At 39.9% G+C, this 22,554-nt stretch overlaps 1 protein-coding gene and 1 long non-coding RNA gene across 2 annotated transcripts in view; one reads left to right on the top strand and one right to left on the bottom strand.

The window, feature by feature from the left end:
• DPYD (dihydropyrimidine dehydrogenase) overlaps positions 1-22,554 on the bottom strand; it is a 537,067-nt gene that overhangs the window by 156,937 nt on the left and 357,576 nt on the right. The gene's annotated exons all lie outside the window — the stretch shown is intronic.
• Positions 9,121-22,467, top strand: LOC311525638. Its single transcript, XR_014712833.1, has 3 exons — positions 9,121-9,229; positions 16,752-16,877; positions 22,154-22,467. It is a non-coding gene; the product is annotated as an uncharacterized lncRNA (long non-coding RNA).

The following is a 22,554-nucleotide window of genomic DNA, read 5'->3' as shown; positions in this document are numbered from 1 at the left end:
ATTCAGATCAGGAATTGTAAGATAAATACTAGGTTCTTAACTACAGTACAAAAAGCTACATTTTGCACAGTTCTGTAAGTAATGCATTAGTAGTTGTTTTACTTAAAAGGACACTGTCAAGGTACTTCTCCTAACCTTTAACATATTTTTTCTTATTGTTTATAATAACCCCCTAAAAGCTAACAACAGAAATCTCTTTCCTTCATGAATATTGCTTCCCTTCCCTTATGCATCTGTGACTGCATCATGAATTTTGTGGTCTTGTGTTTTAATTTTTAAGTAAAAGGAACATGGAAATATTTGTTTTGATGCCTTTTTACAACCTAACATACATAATTCATTATAAAGACTTTCAAAACAAAAAAGAAAATGATTGGACCTACTTTGGGTCTCCCAGCTTGACTGTTTCTATTTAAAAATAGGCCATTTTAAAGCTTTATCTGGAGTATTCAAGAGGTATAGATTAGGTCACACAATTTGTCCAGTTACTGTTCTGGAAGGAAGAGTGGAAGCCTCAGTAGATCCAAAGGTTCTGACAGGTCTCTAGATATTTGGATTTTAAGATGAACATTCCTATATTCAATACAGTAGCCATCTCAAACAGATCTCAGTCCTATCTATCTACCCAACTGCAATAATCATACTTATGATTCTCTCTCCGCTAGCCCTATCCCTTTTCTCTTCCTAGGCTATTCTCCCAATCCTATAGACATTTTCCCCTTACTCAAGAAACAACAGTCACTCTACCCATAATTGATTTTTCTTCATTTCCTTCCTTCTTTATCTTTATGATTATCCTCGATTAACCTGAGTTTTATGAAAGTCCTGCATCAAGTTCCATTTAAAAACTGCTGCTGGCTTTAACTTGTGCCATCACTCCACACTCTGCACCAAACAATGCATTCTGAACAACTTTTGAAAATCTCCATGAACCCCTGCAGGATCATTGCAGCAAGAGAAAAAACTGTGGGTATTTTCAGTTTAAGAAATTTCTACTGAACGCTGCAAAACTAGGAAGGAGCTGCAGGGAGGTAGAAGGATTAGGTTTGTAATAATTGCCTATTTGAAAAGGAGAGTTCACTAACTTGGCTAAGATATGGAAGAGAAAGAATGGCTCAATGGGCAGGGAGAGCAGAGATTGGTAGATAGAAAAAATATGTAATGTAAATATGAGGTTATTCTGAGTTTATCTAAACTTCAGAAATGAATTGCATTTGGTTTGGATAAATAGGAAGAGCACAATCCTGAAAAGTCTTGATTAGTTCCAAACCATTTTGCCCATCCTAAACCAATAAAACATAGCTTAGACCCTAGACTGGTTTGGTCTGGAGAAATTTAGCCCAACTGCTCCCAAAGAGAACTCCCTCATTTCAAAGAATTTACCCTGTAAGAAGAGGAACAGACACACTGCAGGAATAGGTTTTGTAAATCATTAACAAAAATCACAGGTTGGGGTGATCTTTCACAAACCAGTGGGAAAATGCGGAGGGGGGTGTTCATCACCCATGAAGGCTTGGTAGGACAGGGCAAACTGTTATCAACTGGATCTTAATCTCAGAGCGAAATTCACCACCATACAGAGGTCAGAACAAGGGCTATATGGCACTCAGATCTAACCTTCGTCCTGTTTCACCCAGACACAGTAAACATTCATGAAAGCACTTACAAATGTGGCAGGATGATGGCTGTTCAGTGAAAATGGTTTACCACATGCTATATTTTTCAGTTATTAGAAGCAAATGCCTCAGCCCTTGCTGAAAAACAAAAATGGCCAACCAAAGTTTGTTGTAATTTTATATCAGATAAAAGAACGAATGCACACTGCAGACCATAGGCCATATTCTGCCCTTTACTGTGGCAGTTTAATGCTCCAGTGGCATAAAGTGGCAGCAAAGGGGGCAGGTCCCTTGGATTGTATAGCACTGATGTAATGACCTTAGGCTAGCCGACCTCTGTACCCTCAAGTCTAGGAAGCATGTCAGGAGCCATTCTTTGCCAGAGTAATGATTCATGGAGGGCCACTACAAGCTAGTGCAACTCAGAACATCCCCTAGTTGCTCTAAGTGGCACGAAGTACCAGTATCAGAATTGTGGTGGTGAAAAGGTGCTGTAGTGATGTGGCTAGAGTAGCGCCCCCTTGTGGACCTTCCAGATGCCCTGATGAGATCATGGATCTCCACAGGGAGGTGACGGGGGGAAGGGGAGAGAAGAAGTCACTATCTCCAGTGTCCATTGTGATGGGCTCTGGTCCATGAGCTAATTGTCCCTTCAGTCCTATTCTCTTCTGCAGGACTGGAGGGGCTTAGCCCTGAAATGCTCTAAAACAAAAAGCAAACCCAACTCAATACTGGGCCTCCCACCAGTCTTTCTGTGAGGCGTCCCTGCCCTTTCCTTTGGGCTCAGTTCCCAAACAGTCTCTTACTTGTGTGTCACTTGCTCCTTGGGGTCTAAGTGCTCCTCTCCAGTGGATGCTTGGGCTAGCAGGCTCATATCTGCACAACTTGGCGAGCAAAGCTCCCTTTAAGCAAAGATGCAGAGCTCTAGCTTCCTTCCTAGTCAGCTCTGAACTTATCCAGGCTCTCTCCTTTTATTCCCCCCTCCAGGCTTGGCACTGGCTGCAGGTACACCAGTGGCAGGGCTAGCTGGCCCGATAGGCTCTCCTTAACCCCTTCTCTGCTGGTGTGGGGGTGCCTTAAATTTTTTCCCATATGAATTTGGCCCATTAAACTCAAGGTTTTCCCCCAAAACTGCTGTGAATTCTTCAGGTATAGCTCATCACTTTGGTGGAAAAACAATACTAATCAAACTGGAATGAATGTGTCATATGTTAGCAATTCGGCAAAGATTTGTCAGACTATCATGCTGCTTCCTATTACTATGTCTTATTTGCGCTACGGGAGCATCTACCAGTACCACTCATAGACCAGAATCCCATTGTGCTAAGTGCTGTATAAACATAGAAGAAAAAGACAATCCCTGCCCTAAAGAGCTTACTATCAAAGCATATGGCAAGAGACAACAAGTGAAGACAGACAGACAGATAGACAAGTGGGAGCACAAAATGAAACAATGAGACAATAAATAAATATTTGTAGCTTCCTATTCCCAAATCATTGATCTGAATAATTTTTTTTTACTCTCCACCTTGCCTCTTTATCAGGCTCTCGGAGTCTCACCTGTTTCCATCTGCTGTACACAATTCTTTTGTGCACAGCTGCATGGAATCTTACAATCTGAATTGCTAGTTTATACAATGAAAAAGTTTCTAAAATACATCTCACCAGAAAGAATATTCTGTTTATAATAAATATTACACACACACAGACACACACACTTAAATGTACAGTAGTGAAAAATAATCAGCATACAACAGATGTGTTGTTAAAAACTACTTTTAGGAGCCAGTTAAATTGTGTTGCCTTGTAGACCTGTCCAGGTTTTTATTTTACTTTGCTTTTTCATTGCAGTTTTTGATTTGTTGCAGAACTGAAATAAAAATAAGCTTCTTATTAAAAACTACCTAGAATAGCAAATCCCATGCAATAAGAGCGTTAACAATTGTAAACCCTGTCATGTCTCTGAGAAGCAGAGGAATTATCTTGTTATCAATTTAATAATGGAACATTGAAGTAAATGATGCCATCCACTGACACCAGTAACACACTCTCTCCTGGGAAATTCATGTCTGTAGGAACTGTCAATCTAGATGGATATGGACATATTAAACATTGTACCTTCAGTCCATAAATCTATTCTTTCTATGCTGCCTTAATAAAAAGATTCTGCATGGTGATAAAGACAAGCAATGCAGAATGTCTTGACATTACTGACCTACAGTCCTCCTATTTAAAAAAAATATCTTTCAGAGAGTGGATATTAAATAATTTAACAATCTCTAACTTTCCCTTGTTTTTCTTCATATCTTGTATTTAAAATATCTTCAAGAGTTTTTATGTCAATGAAAATTGAATAATTACATAAGGATGCAAATAGTGATTAATGCTGTATTTATTATCCAGCTGTCTTTGTTTAGAAAGCTAGCTGCTTACAGTCCTATCTTTTCTGCTTTATATCTTCTCCACCGGTTTTTCAAACTGAAGTGGAAACAATATACAGTACAGCTAAAAACAAACAAACAAACAAACAAAACCTCACACATGGGGGGAGGGGAATATTTCAGCAAACAAATAAGACCCAAAAAGATATAAGCACAAAAATGGGATCTTTTGTTTGCAGGGGGAAAACATCAACATGAATGGAAAAGAACAAAAAGGGCCCCTTCTGAGCCTAAACTGGAATGTTTATTTTCAAAGCAGGAAAAAATTGATCCTGTGACAATGTTCAGTTATGATGACTCCAGTTCTATTACATCAAATGACAGATGTAGACTTAATAAGATTACTGGATGGATGTCGGTGAGGTAGACTGGGATATAACTCCAAATTAAGGCTCATAGTTGCTAAGATCCAATGTAAGTCCTCAGGCAAATGAAAACTGGGAGTTGGAGACAAGCCAATTTCTCAATAAAATAATAAAATGTTGTTGCTTTTGTTGAAACAGGAAGCTAAACAGACCACATCTGATGAGCTGTCACCTGATATAATAGACCAATAGCTTGATTTCCAGAGATGTTCTCCACTCACAATTCCCCTTGAAATCAGTCAGAGTTGTGGGAGCACTGCACAAATGAGGAAGGCCTTAATCACAAGTTCTATGTAGTGCTTATTGTAGACACAATAGGTCCAAGTGATAGAACAATACCAGTGAATAAATCTGGCAGTCACAGCAACACAGGAATCCAGTGAATTTACATGGAGAGCTGGCTGGAAAATTATACTTTTTTCCTGTGGAAAATGTTGTTGACCGAAAAACTGGGAAAAAATTGTTTAAAATCCATAACGTTTTCAATGAAAAAAAATTAACCATCGACTGAAAAATTTTAGGAGTTCAGTTTTTTGATTTAAAATATCAAATGTTTTAGAGGAAAGAAGACACTTTCAGTGAAAATTTTTGTTTAATCAAAAACCCAATTTTTCATCAAAAAGCAATTTCAAGAGAACATTTTAATCGGCTTTACTAATGTGAAATACAAATGAAAAGAAACTGAAGGTCCAAAACAATGAGACACTATGAAACAACCACATCTCCTCTCAGGGCACTCACTAATGAACACATTTTGCATGAATGAAAAAAGGCCACGAATACAAGTCCCCAGATGCAGATGTCCAACGAAGGCAAAATCAGCACCTGGAGAGAACACTTTAGGGAGACGGGAAAGCTGTAGGTGATCAGAAAATCCAGGGTCGTTATATGGGGGAGCCTCAAGAGGTTCATCAGTTCAGATAAACTCCTCAAAAGTTATCTGATGGCTGCAAACTGGCCTGGAAATTCAACAAGATCTTTGGGATTTATATTTAAGGTAAGGATGAAAATGACAAAGGAATAACTTTTCCCTCAGTCTCTCAGCCTTTTTGATACTCAACAGAAACAAAATACATATGTGTAAATACATGAATATTAATGAAGGGAAAAATTCACAGTCTAAACAAGATTGAATCTGGGAGAGACGTGAAGGTTTGGGTCCGACTCCATTCTTAGATAACTAGTGAATCACTGCTGGGAATTTACAATTCCTGCAGGATGCTGCAAAGTTTGTAACACAAACAAGAGTACCTTTCGGGCAGTGACACTATCAAGAGAAAGCAAGGGAGGCCATTGTACGATTGAAAGAGCTAATGGAAAGAGATTATATCTGGTTTTACAATATTTCAGACACAAACTATAACCCGCAGCTAAAAGTTACCAACAGGGTGCTGACACTTTATTGATTCTTAAGATACATATGGAAAGACAAAACAGGGAAGAGGCAGCACAAGTTAGTTGGTTTTTCCCCAATACGGATTTCTGAACATCTATCGATCGATGGTACTTATACAGCTCCCATTAGTATCTGAGCTCCTCACAGCCGTAACTCCTCTCCATTTTAAGCTAATCTTCATTTTACAGATGGGAAACTGAGGTGCAGAAAGCCACAATGACTTGTCAAGGTTGCACAGGAAATTTACACAAGTCATTTTGAAATGAGAGAGCTGTTTTCAGTGGTAGATCCCAAACACCAGAGGTCTGGGCACTTGGAGACAAAATAAATAGATTCACTTATTTTTCCATTTAAATATAGTTTGTAGCTAATGGTGCAACAGTCTTTTACCCCACAGAGGATCTGGTCCTATGCTGCCTGCTAGCCATAGCCATGGAAGGAGCAACACAGTGGCCAAACTCTTGTACATGGAGTGCACTAGATATATTTCTGTATACCACTTTATCTCCTACTCATTCTGCCCCCCTTGCCACAGGACCTGAGCACTGATCTCTCCATTGCTCTCTCTCCCTCTTCATATGTTTCTTTTTCCTTCATTTCTCTCTACCATTTCTCTCTTTTTCCCCACCACTTTCCCAGGTTCCCATCTCTCTCTCTCGCTGTGTTCATCTTGCCCCAGTGTTCCTCTTGCGGTCTCCTCTGCCCCCTCCACACACACAGGTCTCATCTACTTTCCCCCACTGCCCCTGAGCACAGCTGGTCAAATCTCTTTTTAGCAATCAAATTTTGCAAACGAATAATCCTTTTTTTCCCACTGAATAATCCTTTGGGGGTTCTCCTCTCAACCCGGTTATTGAGTCAGCTCTACATATGCTGTTCCCCTGGTGTAATCACTCTCCTCTTTCCATCCCAAAGAAGTCTATCCTACTCTACCCTTCTCCCTTTTATCCTCTGCTTGTCTTCACCGACACCTCCCTGAAGTCCCATGGCAGACAGAGGTTAAAGGGATACCTTAGGGTTGAGGGAGAAAGGAGAAACACGTCTGTGCCCTACTGTCTTTTATTCTTCACCTTCTCCCATTACACATCACTGGAATGTTACAGCAGGGATTGGGAGAGATGCATGAGTTGGTGAATGCAGGGTTGCTTCCTCCTCTACCCAGCCACTCTTTCTGTCTCCATGCCCTGCTCCTTGCACCGCTCTCCCCCTTGTGATGCAGTAAAGGGAAGGGATGCACCATTGGGTGAGGAGTGAAGTCAGGGACAGGAGGAAAGGCTGTTTTGCCTGCCTGAAGAAAATATACCTTAACACACTTAAAACTGCCTTCACCAAATAATGACACTTCACCAGAGAAGTAGATCGCATCATGTAATTGGCCACCCAAATACCCCAAGAGAACCTGCTTCAATATAGAGATAGAATCCCCTCTGATTGCACACCTCTAGTTATCACCTACTACTCCACACTGGAACCCATATAGGGTATCAAACAACTACAACCTATACTCAATGGGGACCCCATCCTGAGAGAAATGTTTCCTGAAACCCAACTTCTGGCTTTCAAACAGTCCCCCAACCTCTCCAAGCTCATCAGTCGGTGTGCGGACCCGTAGATCACAATTTTGTCACAGATATTTTTAGTAAAAGTCACAGACAGGTCACGGCTTCCATTAATTTTTCTTTATTGCCCGTGACTTTTACTAAAAATATCTGAGACAAAATCTTAGCCTTACTTAAAATGTGTGCTAATTACTTATGCTAAACACCTTGTTCCACCTTGTATTTTGCTGTGATGCTGGGAGCACCTTTCCCAGTCCTGAAGAAGAGCTCTGCATGGCTCTTTCACAACAGAAGTTGGTCCAGTAAAAGGTACTACCTCACCCACCTTGTCTCTTTAAAGAAACTGTTATTCAGTGAAATCAATCCTGCAAAATAGGAAATCCACTGAGGGTCACATGGGATTTTAAGGCTCTGGAATGGCTTTATTCAATTTAAAAACTACAATTACTTTACCTCCCAATGCCACACATTTCCTTACCTTCAACATCTGTGCTTTTAGGTCACAATTCAGGAAAGCATGCACTGTGATGGGAGTAATCATGTACTTAAAGCTAAGCACGGGCTAAATTGCTTTGCTGAACGGAGACCTAAAAGCACAAGTGAAAGTAAGCAATACGAATCAAGACAGAACATACATAGAGCAGGTATGGACATAGCTAATTGAATGCTAACTGTATGTACAGAAATAATAGCAGCTAAAACGGACACACTTACTTTCGATATGATCATCATTCTGTGAAGTCCGTATGTTCTTATCCTTTCACAAAAGGGTCTGGTACAACAACTCTGCCACTTTGACTTCACTGAATAACAGTCCAGTCATATTATGGGAGAGTGTTCACTTTAGCTATCAATATCATACCATAAGCTATACTGCAACCTCCCATTGCCCTACCTCTCAAACAAAATGATTCATACTATGATTCCCCACAACTTTTAGGTAATGAGAATTACAGGGAATTACAGATTCAATCATGGCATACTTTTTGTGGACAGCAAAATTAATACTCGGCTCTAAAAAAGAAGTCCAAATTCAAATATTCTCTATTGTTGCAACTACTAGCTATGTCCCACTGCCTCAAGGTATCTAATGTGCCATTGCCTGAAGGACATTGCTGTAAGAAAATGATGCTGAATTTAATCCTTCCTCAAGTCTAAGGTCTGCTTTACGTTCGGGCATAGACTGGTATTTGTGACTTTTTAGTGTCTAGTAATTGGCTGCCTGCCTGTATCAGCATTAGTTTTTTCTCTCAAGAAATCATTTTCGTAATGTTCTTTTTGAATAATTGTAGCACTTAATACTTCATGGTTTCCTCTAAGTCTTGATTAAATGGCCACACAGCAATATGAGACCCATTTTATTAGGTTTCAAAAGTGGAGACAACATTGAAGAAAATTAAACATGAAACAGGATATAAAACTATTGATGCGTGAACGTGGTGGTGTCTAAGATTTTGTGAACCTTGCAAGCTTTTTTGGATTCACAGCGTTCAAAAACCAAACCAAACCAAACCCAAGCTCAAGTTTTGCAAAAACTTTTCTTCCTATGACTCAGGATTTTCTTCAAGAGCAATTAAATTAAAAATAGTTTCCTAATTAAAGAGAACCCTGTGCTTTCTATTAGGGAAAGAAGAACTACATCCTCAAAAAGATAGGCTGGCTCAAATGGGTGAACTGCATAAGATACACACTGGTTCTCTATTTCATCACTGAACTTTTTCTCTCTGTATTTCCTCTTCCACAGTCTCTCCTAAATGGGAAGAAAACCCAATGAGTCATGTAGCATCATATTCAAATCCCAAGGTTGTAGGACTTCAACATTCCCTTCTGAGAGATACGATCTGGAAATCTCGTGAGTGGGTAGTTTTATTTTTCATACAGATATTCTAATTTACTTAAGTAGCTAGCTGTTATGTTTGATGACTCAAGCAGTCTTTTGGCTGCACTCCAGAAGCAAATAAGACACAAAATTAAGGGCAGGGAGCTGGCAATTCCCTTCAGACAAATCTCTTCTCCTTTACTGCCAGTTCCACCCACTTCTTGTTAATCTTTTAAGGAAGCAAACCAGTGAATGCTGAGAAACCAATAACAATTTTCACTAATATGTGATCCATTTAACTGTAATCTAACTTGTTCAGAACTACTTATGTCTTATCAGACATTTTTCTAAGTGAAAATGTAATAGTTTATGGGACTATATTTTAGTTAGAATGAAAAATATGTGAGCCCAATCACCATCCAGTATAGGAGAGGTTTTAGCACCATCCTATTTATTGGCAGACATTCAGCCAAAAAGGTAAGTAAACTGAGAATATACACTAGATCAGATCATGGGCTACTTTAGAGCAACTTTGAGCCCTTCCTTCCAACACCAAAGCTGTCCAAAAGATGGTGTAACAAGGCACAGAAGGATTACATCACAGAATATGGAGATCATCCAATTCCCCACAGTCTGCTTCTCCCACACCACTGCCTTCCATGAGGCTAGCACAGAGGCCATGGCTGGGATGTCCCTATAGTCCAGTGAACCCCAGCAACAATAGTAACCCTGTGAACTTGTCAACTGGCAAAACTTATAATAATCATTAGGCAGCTCTAAATTCTGCCAGGGGACCAGATCAGTGAAAATCACCTTGGCACTGGGGGTATGCAAAGCTGGCTCAAAGCCACCTTTGCAATCTCCTTTTGAGCTGCACCAGCTGCTACTTGGCCACAGACTGGGATCTGGGCCATTCTGGTGGACCAGGACCACCCACATATTGTTCAACTGTCTCATGCACTTTTTAGGAGTCCAGGACTTGCAGGTGTACTCAGCCTTTAATATGGTGCTGTGACCCATGGAGAAGACAGGATGTGGCTCAGATTAAAGCTCCTATACCTTTACGCACCTAGAAAAAAAGTGGTCTGATTTTCAGAGGTGTTGAGCAATCCAGCTCTCACTGAAATCAACTGTAAATACTCAACCCCTTGCAAATGAGTGTACTTCTGTGGAGGTGCTTAAATATGGATTTAGGAACTGAACTTTAGGCACCCAGATTTCAAAACTGTGACCCTACTTAACTGCTATTGTATAAATTAACACAAATCAATGTAAAGTGCTAGTTTTACCACAATCATTAAGAATACAGAGAATTCTTTAAAAAGAAAATGAAATGGAATAGGAAACGTAGGGATAAAAATGTGAAATAGTCAGGTGTAAAACACAAATCTCTGAAGCAATTTCCCTATAGGGAACAATGTAAGTGGCAGCGGACAAGGCAAAAGAGAACTTGCTAATGTTATCAACAATACAGTTTTAAATTTAAACAAAGATGAATAAATGTCTACTTGCAGCTGAATTGAAAAGGAGCCTTTCAAATAGTCTCTTGAATGTAAGCCTCCAGGAAAGAAAGGCGTTTAGTGTGATATTTTTCTTTTAAACATTAAAGCAGACACTCCTCCTTCCCTCTGGATATACCTACTGTACCAGACTAACAGACACCAAGACCCTGTGTAGAAATGAGGGGCTCCTCTATTGGGTCAAGCTGATATTGGGCACCTGAACCTGGCATGAGGGTGCTTGGTAATTAATGTTCAAGAGGTATATATATTTTTTAACTCCAATCAGAATATACAAAGACCTAGAGTGTCTGTGTAAGATGGAAACTAAAATCTGGGAACGCCCGAGGTACAGCCAAGGTTGGAGAAAAAGGCTAGACAGGATTTTATGGTGGCAATTTTTAAATCTGATTTACTAATAAAGCCAAATCATGAGTGTATTAGTAATATATATAGTAAGGGTATGATCTGTTCAGAGCACAGTGGGAATTGTAACTGTTTATGCATACTCTGCTCAGTGGAAAAGGTAGAAATATATTTAAAAAAATAATTGTCTCAGAACCTCCCACTCCCCCATCACAGGCTTTGTGAAATGATGGATTAAAATATGAGTTTAAGGCCTTGTCTACACTAGAAAGGTTTTTCCAGCAACTCCTGTGTAGACACATCTAATAGAGTTCTTTTGCCAGTACCCCTTATACTAGTTCCCTGAATGAAATAAACTATACCAGTAATAGGATTCTTTTGCTGGAATAACTGTCTACACTAGTGCTTTTGCCAGCACAGCTATGTCAAACTGAGTGTGATATTTTTCACATTCCTAACCAACATAGCTATGCTAGCAACATTTAAGTCTACATTAGGCCTAAGTATTTTTCTTAATGAGGGGCACAGAATATCACTACTAAAATGAATATGGACTATGGGAGCAACATATAATTTTGCCCTTTGAGTGTAAATTTGCTTTTTTATTATTATAATATAAATTCCGCTTAGAGAAAAAATGAATTATGTAAATCACATGCACTCAGTGTCTTCTAAAAGATTAGCAGTCAGTTCTTAAAGCTATTGTACATTTTAAAAGGTCTAATTTTGAAATTTACTTAATTGACTGTAACAAACAGAATGGAAATGGGGAAGAAATATTTGGTGGATAAATGCTTTGCATAGGTAATAAGGCTGGCAGAATTTTATCATTTTTAAGAACGGTTCAATGGGTTGTTTTAAGACTTTAGTTTTTGATGGATCGTCAGCTATTAATGGTTTTAAAAATAATAAAATTTAACCATTTTGTGTTTTTACTTCTGAACATTTCCACAAGGTCATTTTTACCGCATATAGCAATATCCACAACCTAACATTAAAACAATGATCCAGGAGCAGGGCATTTCTTAGAGATTAATGACTGGGCTGGGAGGAGGTGATGGCCTGAGGCATTGCTGAGAGCTGTTGACCCCAGCTGGTTTATACAGGGCATTTCTAGAAAGAATGAATGCTCTGTTCATTAGCCAATCAGATTGCTGGTATCATTTCTAAACATTCCATTGGACATATAACAACTTACAACATTCAAAAGATGGTTATTTTTTAAAAAGTGCTTATATGTGTTCTTGTGAAGACACAGAGTCTCTAAAGAAAAATCACAAAAGGAGAGCTCTACCTTAATAACATGAATAAAAATATGCAATTCATCATGTGATCATCAATAACTGATCATCAGATTCAGGAACATTTTTTTTAATACATTAGTGTGTATATTTTTAGAGCATTTCCCTTATCAGCACTCATTCTAAAAGGTTGTTCATATGTTTCTTAAAAAAGGAATTTTTAGCCCTGGCAATAGCTAAAAGTAATGTGAGCACAAAACCAGCTTCAGCTGACTCTGGCCCTTAAGGGGTTTGTCTTTTCCAATAATCAAGTACAGCTCTCTGCACATTTTCCAGGATGGGTCTGGCGGAGTATTCCAGAAACTGCTTTAATTTTTTCCTAGCTCTCACCCTGAGGCAAAAGTTTTAAAGACCCCCTTGTAGTCTTCATAAAGCTGTGAAAATTGTCCTTTTCTAACAGGATCAATAACTTACACTGTAAACCAAAAGAATTTTTCTTTGTGTAAGTACAAATTTCCCATCTGCCTTACTGCACCATATCATGACTTACTATTTGTCAAACTTGGCTGTAAAAGTAAAACAAACAAAATAAGCTATGACTTTATAAAATACATGAAAATAATTTAACTCGGCACTAACACAGTTTGACTGGTTGTTCAACAAAGCAATAGTTTTCAAACCCAAATCATGAAACATCTCACCACATTTCTCCTTAAGGTCCTCATTTGTCACCAGAAAACTGTACACTTGATGCACAGATTTACTCCTAGAACCTTCACTGTATTTACTGTTGGGGTAAACAGTCTCAGTCACAAATTGCAACTTCAGATAGAAGATGTGTGTTCTCTTGAAATTCAATTTTGTCCCACAACTATTTGAACTTAGTGGCATTAGAGTCTCTGCTCTTCTATCAGATTAGTAATAAAATACTTAAAAAAAAAATAAAAAAAAGATATTGTGACAATGACCAGCTGCAAAGCATGCTCTTTTGGGGCCAAATTTTCAGCTGGGTTACTTAACTTTGCAAATATTGTAGAAACACTTAACAGAGACTTATTGAAAATGTGGCCTTTCAGATCTTAGCAGACTTGAAAAGAACATTTTCATTAACAATATGAAACCTCACCTGCATATATCACCTTCCAGACTCATAGATGTCAAGGTCAGAAGGGACCATTGTGATCATCTAGTCTGACCTCCTGCACATTGCAGGCCACAGAACCTCACCCACTCACTCCTGAAATAGACCCCTCACCTCTGGCTGAGTTACTGAAGTCCTCCAATCATGGATTAAAGACTTCAAGTTACAGAGAATTCACCATTTACATTAGTTTAAACTTACAAGAGATCTGTGCCCCATGCTGCAAAGGAAGGGAAAAAACCGCCAGTGTCTCAGCCCATCTGACCCAGGGGAAAATTCCTTCCTGACCCCAAATAGGGCAATCAGTTAGATCCTGAGCATGTGGGCAAACTGGTGGCAAGGATCGCATGACTGACTCAATTTGAATTTAATTCTGATGTCATAATACAGTACAGGCAGTGTGGTCCAATGGCTAGTGCACCTGACCAGGAGTTAGGAAAATTGGGTTCTATTGCTGTGTCTAACGCTAAGGGCTTGTCTACAAAGGAAATTTACCTGCAGAATTATACTGGTATAGTTCTGCTATGTGATCGGAGGTAAATCACTTAATCTCGCTGTACCACTTTTCCCCCTCCAACCATTTGACTGTCGAACATATTTAAACAGTAAGTCCTTGGAGCAGAGATTGTATTTATGATATGTTTGTACAGTGCCTAAAACAATGGGTCCTTGATCTCAGTTGGGGCCCACTAAGTGCTACTGTAACACGAAAACTAATAGCAGCAACAAATGTGAGGCTGGGGGGGGGGGGCGGGGAGGAGGGGAGGAAGGATGATTTTCTTGCTTGGCTAAATGTTTTCATTTAAAAAACAGCTACATCAAAAGTGTACTGTGTGTACTGGCTATTCTAAAAATAGTTCTGTTTGCTGGATGCTTAAAATAAAAATGTCAGTTCAACAACAAAATCAACACACCACTCCCTGTTCAAAGTAATACTATCAACATGAAACGTTAAAATAAAATAATACATTCAAAGACATTTCCATGGGTCCCAACTGAACCTTCAACTCTAAATATCTAAACTTCAACTAGTTTAAAATCTCAACCTAAAGTTTGTATCTCTCAATCCCATTTCTATTAATATTTAGATCACAAGAAGCCTGAATACTTATTTTTTTGTGCCTCCAGGAAGAAAGGATGAGACACAGAGCTTCTCTCCTTAGACAGAAGAATGAGAACTCAAATGCATAATGTGGTAACCTTTCTGCCAATCTTAAACCAGCCTCTGTTGTTACGCACCCATTTTTGAACATACTATTTATGCTTGCAAAAGTGCACAGGAACCACCTGCAGATGTGTGTGTAAATCAGATTTCTAGTTGTACAACTCCTTAGTCACCCCACTAGCCTGGATGGGGCTTTGGTGTGTCCAGGAGTAATTGAATGGGAGCAGGGTGAAATGGGAGCAGGGCAATAAAGTTTTCTGCTCCTAAGGGGTAATCATTTTGGGCTTCTTGTTTCAGCCCTACCCTTCCCACTCTTAAACTAATATATGCTGGCTCTCATATGATTCTAGGGGCTAGGCCTGGAAGGGATTGCTCCCATATGACGAAATTGACAAACTACTGTGCACCTTTTTTCTGAGGGCAGTACACACATTAGAAGCAGCATTGGGAAGACAGGATTATTAAATTTACTTCTGGGGTCCAAGAGCATGGTATGAGTCTAGTAGAAGAGTTTTCTCAACTCCCTGACATCCTTTACATCTATATTAGAGTTACTTAATCTATGCCTCAGCTGACCATCTGGTACTTTTGTACTTAGACCAACACAAGAACCCAAAATGTACTTGTGTTCTCTGAAGACCCCAAAAAGTTCCCCATAAACTTTCAGTACTCTCCCTGCTATAATACTGCAAATATTTAACCCTGAATTCTCCTTTTGCAACTATTCTAGGCTTACCCTCACATCCATAATTTTCCAGACATTTTGCTCATTTCACATGGATTTCTGTCAGTGCTGCAGTGACTGACAAGTTTTTCTGAAAGCTCTTTTCCATAATTTAGGGCCCCTTCAAAGTCCTCTTCTGCACTGCTGTGGCCTCTAGAGTGTATTCTAGTGTGTATTCTGTTTTCTACATCAGTTTGCACATTGAGATTTTGCATGACTTTGCTTACTGTTCTTTGATCTCCAGGAGATGTCATTTAGAGCTGTAAAAAAAGTGGAGGAAATTACTTCATCCACTAGACAAAAGGGTGCCTTGTACTTTCTAATAGAGCCAGCAATGAGTGTTGTGCATCATTGTAATACCATCCCAAAGCATTTATGCTTTCAATCTTACACTCCCACACTGTGTCAGAGAGGTTGATTTTAATGACAGACTCTAAAAACTCCTGTTAGGGTTCCCTCCCCACTCTGAACTCTAGGGTACATACGTGGGGCCCTGCATGAAAGACCCCCAAGCTTATTTCTACCAGTTTAGGTTAAAAACTCCCCAAGGCACAAATTCTCCCTTGTACCTTGGATTAGGTAATGCTGCCACCACCAAGTGATTTAGACAAACTCAGGGAAAGGACCACTTGGAGTTCCTACTCCTCCCTAATAACCCCCAAGCCCCAACACCCCCTTTCCTGGGGAGGTTGAGAATAAACAAGATGAGCAAAGACCAGCCTTGGGGTTTTTTAAAATTAGAATGGAAGATAATTTTACAGGGCAATCAGATTCAAAAACACAGAAGATTTCCCTCTGGTCCAAACTTTAAAGTTACAAAAAGAAAACCAGGAATACACCTTCCTCTCAGCACAGAGAAAATCACAAGCCAAAACAAAAATAAGCTAAAGCATTCCCTTGCTAGTACTTACTACTTCTAATGGAGCTGGATTGCTTGCTTCCTTGATCTGTGTCTGGCAAGCACACAGAACAGCCAGACCAAAACCTTTCCCTCCACCCCCAGATTTGAAAGTATCTTGTTCCCTTATTGGTCCTTTTGGTCAGGTGCCAGCCAGGTTACCTGAGCTTCTTAACCCTTTACAGGTAAAAGGATTTTGTACCTCTGGCTGTTTATAGTACTGTATACAGGAAGGTTGTTACCCTTCCCTTTATATTTATGACAACTCCCATAATCTATGAGATGATGTAAACACATACACATGCTGGAAGAGTCCAAAAAATAATTTAGTGTAAGCTGATGATTTAGCAACACAAATCAGGAGGTTTAAGTTTAAATGCGGCAACTAAGAGCTACATTAAACGTTTTGATGATGAGAATAAACTGTCCGTACAGCTTCGCTGATGTCCATTCATGTTAACACCATCAGATCCTTGCTGTCTGCAGTCACTGAAGACAATATCACAATTTCAATCTTGCAGAAGGGCTGTGAAGAGATTTCCCTGCACTACTGGCACATGAGCAGCACACCAAAGATGCACTGTTGCCATGAATGTTCAGCAATCTGCAGCAAAACTGATGGGCTCATGACAGCTAACCTCCGGAATGTGAGCATAACATTTTTGCACAAAACTCTCTTGCATGGTTTATTATCTTTGACATTCCTCAACAAGTCAGTCATTCTACTGATATATTAAATTCTGAATACTTGTGTTGAGGTAACGGAGTCATAGCTCTCAGTATGGATTGGGGCTCATTTTAATCCTCAAAATCCCAATATTGTCCATCAAATGCCTCATGTTTTATCAGATAAGTGATTTATTCAACTTTAAGGGGGTCCGTTCTTTCAGTTCTTCATTAGAATGCTGGGACTCACAACATGGGGAGGAGGTGGCCAGCCCTCTGTGGAGAAAGAGGTGGTTAGGGACTATTTAGAAAAGCTGGACATGCACAAGTCCCTGGGGCCGGACGAGTTGCATCCGAGAGTGCTAAAGGAATTGGCGGCTGTGATTGCAGAGCCATTGGCCATTATCTTTGAAAACTTGTGGCGAATGGGGGAAGTCCCAGATGACTGGAAAAAGGCTAATGTAGTGCCAATCTTTAAAAAAGGGAAGAAGGGAACTACAGGCCAGTCAGCCTCACCTCAGTCCCCGGAAAAATCATGGAGCAGGTCCTCAAAGAATCAATCCTGAAGCACTTACATGAGAGGAAAGTGATCAGGAACAGTCAGCATGGATTCACCAAGGGAAGGTCATGCCTGACTAATCTAATCGCCTTCTATGATGAGATTACTGGTTCTGTGGATAAAGGGAAAGCAGTGGATGTATTGTTTCTTGACTTTAGCAAAGCTTTTGACACGGTCTCCCACAGTATTCTTGTCAGCAAGTTAAAGAAGTATGGGCTGGATGAATGCACTATAAGGTGGGTAGAAAGTTGGCTAGATTGTCGGGCTCAACGGGTAGTGATCAATGGCTCCATGTCTAGTTGGCAGCCGGTGTCAAGTGGAGTGCCCCAGGGGTCGGTCCTGGGGCCTGTTTTGTTCAATATCTTCATAAATGATCTGGAGGACGGTGTGGATTGCACTCTTAACAAATTTGCGGATGATACTAAACTGGGAGGAGTGGTAGATACGCTGGAGGGCAGGGATAGGATACAGAGGAACCTAGACAAATTGGAGGATTGGGCCAAAAGAAATCTGATGAGGTTCAAAAAGGATAAGTGCAGGGTCCTGCACTTAGGACGGAAGAACCCAATGCTCAGCTACAGACTAGGGACCGAATGGCTAGGCAGCAGTTCTGCGGAAAAGGACCTAGGGTGACAGTGGACGAGAAACTGGATATGAGTCAGCAGTGTGCCCTTGTTGCCAAGAAGGCCAATGGCATTTTGGGATGTATAAGTAGGGGCATAGCGAGCAGATCGAGGGACGTGATCGTTCCCCTCTATTCGACATTGGTGAGGCCTCATCTGGAGTACTGTGTCCAGTTTTGGGCCCCAAACTTCAAGAAGGATGTGGATAAATTGGAGAGAGTCCAGCGAAGGGCAACAAAAATGATTAGGGGTCTGGAACACATGACTTATGAGGAGAGGCTGAGGGAACTGGGATTGTTTAGTCTGCAGAAGAGAAGAATGAGGCGGGATTTGATAGCTGCTTTCAACTACCTGAGAGGTGGTTCCAGAGAGGATGGTTCTAGACTATTCTCAGTGGTAGAAGAGGACAGGACAAGGAGTAATGGTCTCAAGTTGCAGTGGGGGAGGTTTAGGTTGGATATTAGGAAAAACTTTTTCACTAAGAGGGTGGTGAAACACTGGAATGCGTTACCTAGGGAGGTGGTAGAATCTCCTTCCTTAGAAGTTTTTAAGGTCAGGCTTGACAAAGCCCTGGCTGGGATGATTTAATTGGAGATTGGTCCTGCTTTGAGCAGGGGGTTGGACTAGATGACCACCTGAGGTCCCTTCCAACCCTGATATTCTATGATTCTATGACTCCATGTAATGTTGGAACAGAGACTTTATTTGGCCTCTGTCCTAATGGTCACTTCACATGGAGCCTCTTTTTCTTCACTTTCATTTATTTACATTATTGAAACTCTCATCTCCTCTCAAACACATTTATTTGAAACTCCCATTTGACAATTTTGGTTTTCATTTCTCTCTTCCTTCACTTTTCTCTGACCAATTCTAAGATTTATACGGTCTCTGTCAGGTCATCTTTTTGTCTTTAAAACCCATGCATTGATACGGTTTCCGAATTGTATTAATTTAGACTCACTCCTTTTCTACTCAATACTGTTTGAAAAAGAAAAACAAATTGCTCCATTTTTTGCCAACTACTGAATAGTACTAAGGAATAGAGTTTGTCTATTAGAGTGTACTCTCCCCATTAATAAGTGTACATTTTGATAAATCCTTAAGTGCTAGATGCCACATGTGGACAAAAATGAAAAACAATATTAAAAACCTGAACAGGTTCATGACCAAAATCCATAGCCAACACTGCAGTGAACACATTTTGAAAGCCTCTTAATCTTTCAATTCAAGCAATGTGACAAGACAGGCAGGTGGCCCATTCAAACCAGTGAAAAAAGTGACATCTTATGAAATGAGAAGGATGCCATAAATACAGATAGGCCTAATTCACGGTCACACATAGAACCCCAGTGATTGAAGTGACACTGTCTTGGGTATCTTGGACCCTGTGTTTTTAAAGGCTGCCTCAGATGAGGATCTAATGCCACATAATATTTTCTTTAAATGGCCACAACTAAGTTTTCAATTAACACCTCACTGATATGAATGAGGTGCCAGTGGGACAGCATTTACAGAATTGTTCCTGTTGACTGACTGGCAACAATATTCTGCAAAGCTTCAGGCTTCAGTTAATTTTATCCTAAGTAACCTTTCACAATTTAAATCAATGCTTTGGTCCTCTGTCAACATAGAGTATGTCTACAGAACAATTAAACACCCGTGGCTGGCCCACGTCAGCTGACTCGGGCTCATGACACTCATGCTGCCAGGCTGTAAAATTTCAGTTTAGATGTTTGGGCTCAGGCTGGGCCTGGGTTCTGGGACCCTCCCCTCTTATGGGTCCCCAGGCCCTGGCTCAAGACTAAGCCCGAATGTCTACACTGCAGTTTTGCAGCCCCACAGCCGGAGTCCCACGAGCCCAAGTCAAATAACACAGGCCAGCCACAGGTGTTTAACTGCTCTGTGGACATACCCTATGTTAACAGAGGACCAAAGCACTGATTTACATTTTGAAAGGTTACTTAGGATAAAGTTAACTGAAGCCTGAAGTTTTCATGAAATCAAATTTCTTAGCAAATGTGCCCATTCTTTCATTTTTGCCTTTCAAAGAACAAACAGTATGGATATTGAACAAATTCAGGAGAAAACAAACACCATACAGCCACAGTTTGGCTGGTGCTGCATTGAGAACCTCCACGTTATGACACAAACCCCTTCTGTTAAATCAAAATAATTCATTCTTGTGTTATCCCACCATGCGACTGACCCTGAATGTTTCATAACAACCTTCTCAGAAATTAAAACCCACTGGATGCAGTTCAGAGAGAGGAAGCCCCTCAGAGTTTTCCTCCCCCGTTATTCCAGCAGAGTGATAGGGTTTGCCTCCCCCAGAAATAAGCTGTGGGGCCTTGCCCAAATGCCTGCAGATTAGCCAAAGACCAATGGTATCTACCATAACAATTGATGCATTTGCAGCAGCTCCAATCCCTGACATCCCTCATTCCTTCCTGCTTCAAGGTGACATGGCCTCAATAGACCCAGGCTAACATGTCCTCCCCTGGCTGCAGATTCCCTCAGGATCCACTTAAAGGAGGTACCCAATAGTGCAACGGGCTCTGCAGAACTCAGGGGCAAGAGAAGCAACCACCTAGAATGGGGGACAGAGGAAGTGCCTCGAGATCATGAATCTAAGAGAGTTGGAAGCAAGTGTGAGAGAGCCAAGGGCAATGGCACTCCTTCCTTTCCTTCAGATGTCCCTTCCCCTAATGGGGTGAGAGGGAAATGCCCTACAAGGGATCTGCAAACTCAGCACAGAGTCAAATATATTATTAGCTGTGACTTTATCACTAAGCTCTGCCCACAGGTCTTAATTTATACAAGGCCCTGGGAAACCTAGTACTCACCTGAGCCAAAGCTGGGATAATTTTCAGAAATTCCTTTGCAGTGTAGATGACTTTCACCCTAATGGCAACTGAAAGGATGCTAATGAGGGTTTACTTTCTAGGGAGTTAATGCTTAACCCCGTGTGCAAGCAGTTAAGTTCATATTCCCTTTGTCTGAAAAAGAGGTTTTCCCTAAAACTATCTGTATTACAAAGCAAAAGTAATTACATTTCAATTCTGTTTGGTTTTAATATTTACTATAGCAAGATAATTTTCTTTATTGTAAATCACTTTTGTGTCCTCATCTCTGCGCTTTGCTTTCATTTGATTGGATAATGTCATTTTTTGCTTGTTAATTAAGTTCACTCACACAATGCTCAGAAAGTGTTTTTTCCGCCTCTTTTTAAAAACCTAACAAAACAATAACATGTCTAGTTTAAAACGGTTTTCTAGAGGAATGAACAGGATTGTAGAAAAACAATTTCTGCAAGTTCTAATTATACAGAGCATTTCGTAATAAGCATCAAGAGATTTCTACTCAGTGAACAAAAATTTGTTCTCAGTTAGCAATGAATTTACCATTATAATGATTATGGTTCTTAGTTTAATTCAGGGACAAATTTGGAAAAAAAAAAAGGTCTGTGAGCAAAGCAGAGTTATGCTGCTAGAGGGTACTTTTTGCATATCCATATGTAATGTAAACAACCTCTAAGATTCTATAGAAGTCAGGCAGGGTTAGAATGCTAAAGCAAAATTCATATTCTAAAAGTAATAACGCATACAGGAGGGATTGGATCAGGAAAAGTTAATCCTCAGAACTGTGACAACTTGGACTCATTTTAATATAGCTCCTGGCTCTCAGAAGTGCTACAATTTTCTTAAACTAAACAGTTGCAGATACTACTAATTCTGAATTGGTCTCATCCACAAAATGCTGTGATATATATTTTGTGAAAGCTGTAGAACAATGTCTTTCCCAGAGGTAGAGTCATAAATTCTGCCTGGACAAACCATTGTGTACAGCACTCAGAATGGTCAAGGATGCAAATAAAGGATGTTCATTAAAATCAAAATGATAAAATTAGGAAAATTATTTTCATATTCACACTCTGACCTGGGCCTTGGTAATGGAAGAATTACAGCACAGTAGCAAATCTTCCACATGCAACAATATCTAGGTCAAACGGGACATTTGCTCTGCATTTAATGACAACTACTTGATTCATAACTTTCAAACACTTTTTTTCTGGCAGTTACCTGTATTCACGCTTCAGGAATGAAAACTGAAAATGTGAAGAAAGCATAATAAAAGCAAGGAATTGGAGCCAGTTGTCAGGAAAACTATATATTGTTTGCTTTGAAGAAACAGAAGAAACATACAAATACAGTCAACAGGAGGAAGTACAAACAAGAAAAAACCAAAACTAAACAAGCCATTTACAACACACACTTTGCTTCTTCTCAAAGGACACTAAACTATCTAAACCACTACATGCCACAAGGGGCCACAACAGTGGTTCCCTTAACTCACCTAACAATATTGTTAATCTATCCAGCTATACTCTTTTTTTTGTAGTCTGTTCTTACAACAGCAAAGCGATTGGCAAATTCTTTAATAAAATATATTACATACATCCATATTTATGAATCTATG

The sequence above is a fragment of the Lepidochelys olivacea genome, assembly GCF_965140295.1.
Source record: "Lepidochelys olivacea isolate rLepOli2 genome assembly, chromosome: 8".
NCBI lineage: Eukaryota > Metazoa > Chordata > Testudines > Cheloniidae > Lepidochelys > Lepidochelys olivacea.
Note: the sequence above shows the minus strand (reverse complement) of the source record. Positions and strands in the feature narration are given on the sequence as shown.